Here is a 5,644-nt window from a genome sequence, read left to right on the forward strand (position 1 = left end):
CTTCTGGGGGTTAAATTGGACAAGGTTCAACTTACCCCATTCCGCGACCTTCTCGAGAGAGGACTCGATAGAAGACACAAGTTTCTCCCGGCACTGGTCGACGTTTTCCCGAGAGAGACCTGCATGGCCCGTGTATACGGCATCACCAGTGCTATCGTCTGCATAGCAATGCATGTTGGCGGTGTCCAACATATCATTGATATGCAGAAGAAACAGCGTGGGAGATAGCACACAGCCTTGGGGCACTCCAGCGTTCACGGGCTTGGGATTCGAGCAATAACCGTCGATAACGACCTGTATGCTGCGCCCAGTGAGGAAGCTGGAGGTCCACTTGCATAAGCTCTCGGGAAGCCCAAATGATGGAAGTTTTGCGAGGAGCGCCTTGTGCCATACACGATCAAAGGCCTTCGCTATATCCAGACCAACTGCCAGGCCTTCCCCCTTGCTTTCAATAGCCGCCGCCCATCTATGTGTTAGGTATACCAGAAGATCGCCAGTCGACCGACCATTGCGAAAGCCGTACTGCCGGTCGTTGATCAACTGGTGACCCTCAAGGTATACCAAGAGCTGGCGGTTAATTATGCTCTCCATGATTTTGGAGAGTAGGGAGGTAATCGCAATAGGCCTGTAGTTTGCCGGATCCGAATTGTCTCCTTTTTTTGGGATCGGATGGACAAGGGCTGACTTCCATGAATCAGGGACTACGCCTTTTGAATAAGAGTGCCGGAATAAACGCGTTAGCACCGGCGTCAACTCAGGGGCACACGTTCTAAGCACGATTGGAGAAATGCCATCCGGCCCGCTCGACTTCCTGACGTCCAACGAAAACAGAGCTCGCCTAACAGTTTTCTGTCGGAACTGTACTTCAGGCATGGAGCTCTGACACCGCGGGATGGTCGGCGGTGTTTTTCCGTTGTCGTCAAGAGTCGAGTTGGAGGCAAAAAGAGTGCACAGGAGATCGGCTTTCTCTTTTGCCGTATGGGCCAGGGTGTCATTCCTCATGTGCAACGGCGGCATGGACGGGAGGTTGAAGTTACCAAGAGCAGCTTTCGACAACGACCAGAACTTGCGTGTTCCGGTCGGGTAACTGGAAAGCTGCTCGCCAATTTTGACGACGTGCTTCGATTTCGCACGGGCGATTTGCCGCTTAAAAAATCTGGAGGCACGGTTATATTTCCTCTTCAGAACTTTGCAGTTCGGATCCTTTGAGCCCAGCGCCGCAACCCAAGTTCGATACGCCTGTTTTTTGCAGTCAGATGCTGCTTTAACTGACGCATCGAACCAGGGCTGTGATCTGCCACCGATCGGTACTACAGAGCTTGGTATAAAAATATCCATGCCCTGCAGTATCACATCGGCTACTGCAACGGCGCAGGCACTAGGATCATCCGAAGGGAAACAAACCCTGCCCCAAGGGTAGGATGCAAAAAAGGAACGCATCCTATCCCAATCTGCTGACTTGTAGTGCCAAACGCGGCGGGTCGCTGGTGGTCTGCGACGTTGGCGTCGGATAGGCACTACACTCCTGACCAGGCAATGGTCGGACGTTCCGAGAGGGGCGTCGACAGAGACCTGGTAACCATCGGGATGTGTAGTCAGCAGAAGATCTAATAAGGACGGCATGTGGCTATCCACATCCGGGAGCCGCGTCGGCGACTCAACCAATTGGGACAGACCATACGCCAATGCAAAGTTATGCACAGATCGCCCTGCGTAGTCTGTGGTACGTGATCCAAGCCATTCGGCATTGTGCCCGTTGAAATCACCCAAGACTACGATTTCAGCGGAGGGGATCTGAGCAAGCACGTCATCAAATGCCGCTTGAACGCAGCCCATGAGGTGATCCGTTTCTGCGTTACCACTATGGGACCTGTAGACACACGCATAGATGCGGACGCGGTCCTCTAAATCTACGCGGAGCCAGAGAGTAGACAGGCCCCTACCCTCAAAATTGCCGAGACGGCGACAGCAGATATCCTCCCTAACGTACACACATACCCCGGCATGAGGCATGAAATTATGCTCAATTTTGTACCCGGGGTACGTTAAATATGATGCTAGGTCTCGAGATATCTGCGTCTCCGTAAGGAAACACAAGGCCGGCTGCGACGTCTCAAGGTGGTGGTGGACGGCGTTTAAGTTGGAGTGAATTCCCCGGATGTTACAAAAGTCCACATTAAGCGTGGAGCGGGGTGCCGTGGTGTTGCTGCCCTGTTTGTCCTGTGACATACACGGTACTGTGCCCTCCCCAGAATACGAAGGGCAGCCCGAGCACGAATGCTCGGGGAGGGATTCTCTGGCTCTACAAGAGCCGGTACCCTCCTGGGGTAATTTCTCTTTAAATACCGCTCTAATAATATATATATTTATTATTCTTTTTTTTTAACTTATATATATATATATATATGTATATATATATATATAGTAATATTAATGCAAGAGCTGTATTAAGTTTGAAGTATAGTTACATGTATATAGTAAATATGATAAAGTGTCCGTGATATAAATAGCATTAGTATTTTAGAGTCTGAGTGTTTGGACATTAAATAAAACAACTGCTTGACTGTGAGGAATATGTGGAAGATGATAATTTATTTCATATATATATATATATATATATATATATATCATGTAACTGAAATAAATTATCATCTTCCACATCATTATATATATATATATATATATATATATATATATATATATATATATATATATATATATATCATGTAACTGAAATAAATTATCATCTTCCACATATTCCTGGATTTTGTATATATATATACAAAATCCTTAAAACTAGTTAACCAATTACAATTGTTACTTAAAAAATATTTACAAGTTTAGAAAATACACACCAATACTAAAGCTTACATTTTGACCAATAGTAAAACGTTTCATTCAATAAGAATTATTGAGAATAATATTATGTGTTCTATCTCGCTCTAAAACTAATGCTATCGCAGTAAACCAGCCAGCGAGTGCGCGCTTGTTTAAACTCGCGCCGAACCTCGATCATCCGATGTCAATGAGCATTTAGCACCTACTCTGTCGCTCATTGATCAAAATTGCATGAATAGTGAGTATATCTGCGGTGAGATGCTTGATACTGAGAACGTGACGATGCTTGTACTTTGATGAGATGACTACTGGTGATTTGTATGATTCTATGACTTGATGTACAGCATTATGAAATGGTTCTTATCAGAGCTACTATTACGGTATATAAAATAAAATGCTCTTTTCAGAACGAATCTTTCGGCATACGCTTATTACAGTTAATATGCACGATTAATATTTCTACGATCTATAATGCTACGAAGGTATTACGTTCCAAGTTAGATATTAGACATTTGTATTAATTGATATTATTGGTTGTAGGTACAGCTACAGGAGTCCCCTTCAAGTGAAACGCACCGGCAACTTGATGTGTCGGCCTGTTCTTGATATTTTGATAGGCTGGGACGTCAAGTTGTTCGTAGGGTCTGGTAACTTAGTATTTTGGGTATTGGTGGTATTTTTTTTTTATGGAATAGGAGGACAAACGAGCGTATGGGTCACCTGGTGTTAAGTGATCACCGCCGCCCACATTCGCTTACAATACCAGAGGAATCACAAGAGCGTTGCCGGCCTTTAAGGAAGGTGTACGCGCTTTTTTTGAAGGTACCCATGTCGTATCGTCCCAGAAACACCGCACAAGGAAGCTCATCCCACAGCTTTGTAGTACGAGGGAGAAAGCTCCTTGAATCAGGTTAAACAGCTCTTCGGTACACTTCCCGTGATAAATGCGGTAGAATTTGGCTTTGCCCTCCAGATGGCCACGGAATTGGCAATCGCTCGAGATTTCGAGACCCAGTATTCCGATACTAGGCGCGACTTTAAGAGAAGTGTTCTCGAAGAGCGGTGATACGACAAATGGGGGTTATTTAGTGGTAAACGCGCAAACTTGAGTCTTCTTGGGGTTAAATTGGACAAGGTTCAATTTACCCCATTCCGCGACCTTCTCGAGAGAGGACTCGATAGAAGACACAAGTTTCTTCCGGCACTGTGTACCGTCCAGCGGCTAATACGCCAAAATGGCGGCAGCGTGCCGGTAAGCGGCTTTACTTGGTTCCAGGTAAATAAAACCAGATTCGCTTACCGAGCAATTTATTGTCAAATTTTGCCGCGGCTGGCTTGTGGCACACAAATTTATATGGTCGTGAGTAGGGCCTTAATATCTGCTTTTACTCTTGGCTTGTGAGTACTCCCCTGTGTGTTTGGCCGAAGATGTTGGGATGGCCCGGGTCGGAGAAAGGGGTCACGCAGTAGACGCCACACGTGGTCAGCCTCCGAAGCCGCGTTCCAGCTGCTTCTATCGGGATGAAGTTGCCGTAACTTGAGCGCTTGAGCTTTACTTCATATATTACTGCATATTTTATTCCTGGAAATTAAGAGCAGCGGAACTTAACACGTGGTCTTTCATTTCCGTTCTGGGGCACCAACGTCGGCAATACGAACAGGTTCGATATTAACACATAGAAGAGTTGCCGATAGTGTAGGTACAACCAGAACGGAATTTACAATAAAATAAAAGCTGAAGGCTAATAGAAAAGGGTAATAGAAACAATATTAAGTTAAAATACAAACTAATAGAAAATGTTATCCTTTTTGAAAGTTGTCTTGTAAAAAGATGATGCAATAAAATCGAGCTGTTGCAATGAGTAGACAAATTACTTTAAATTACTTTAATACTAAACTATTTCAAAAGTGCTTAAGCAAAGCTGAATTAAACATAATGAATAAATGAAGCCTACTATAATTACGTACACAAAATGAAAACTAAAAGGCTGAAATAAAAGAAGCTAGCTATGAATTATGATAAAATGATCAATACCTATTAATTATATGTGCCATTCAAAACTTACCCTAATACGGGAGAAAACACACACTAATTTAGAAAAGAAAGAATTAGTTTAGTGTAGCAATGCCGTGACTCTCATCTAAAACGATTCGAACACGACTGCCGGCTCAAGGTGACCCGGGCGGGGCCCTTCGGAACAACTTCGGTTACACGCTCGTTTGATTAAATATAATCTGTGGCGTCTCCGTCGCTGCACCTATCGCTTGCGCCTACCGGGAATCTTTATCAATGACACTTAAGGTGTCTTGCTATTTGAGATAGGAAGGTTGTATAATATTTTTTAAATCACAATTCATAAGCTAATATAATATAACTAATTAATAAAAAACGATAATATATATTGTCGTATAATATTATATATATATCCGCTTTAATTATTAGTCTCAATTTCTTGCAATTACCTTTCATTCAACCTTTCTTAAATCCATTCATACGTACCTCTTATACTGACATCTCAGAACTACGACGTAATGAGACTTTAGAGACTGAGCGTTTGGCGATTAAATAAAACAACTGCTTGACTGTGAGGAATATGTGGAAGATATATGGAAGATATGATTTATTAAAAAAAAAAAATTCAAATTCAAAATTTCTATATTTGGTATTAAAATATATATACAAAATTACTTAAATCTACTTATTAAAGCAATTTACAATTAAGCCTTATATATGTAGGTATCAGAAAAATTATTTCTACAACCCTATCTACGTATTAAAGGATAAAACTTTATTATGCTTAAAAAC

At 42.9% G+C, this 5,644-nt stretch overlaps 1 long non-coding RNA gene across 1 annotated transcript; it reads right to left on the minus strand.

Moving 5' to 3' along the window:
- Nucleotides 1–4,129: 4,129 nt before the first annotated feature.
- On the minus strand, nt 4,130–5,018 carry LOC126980069 (uncharacterized). Its single transcript, XR_007732952.1, has 2 exons — nt 4,905–5,018; nt 4,130–4,420 (listed from the first exon to the last, which is right to left on the minus strand). It is a non-coding gene; the product is annotated as an uncharacterized LOC126980069 (long non-coding RNA).
- Nucleotides 5,019–5,644: the final 626 nt, after the last annotated feature.

The sequence above is a fragment of the Leptidea sinapis genome, chromosome 1 (assembly GCF_905404315.1).
Source record: "Leptidea sinapis chromosome 1, ilLepSina1.1, whole genome shotgun sequence".
NCBI lineage: Eukaryota > Metazoa > Arthropoda > Insecta > Lepidoptera > Pieridae > Leptidea > Leptidea sinapis.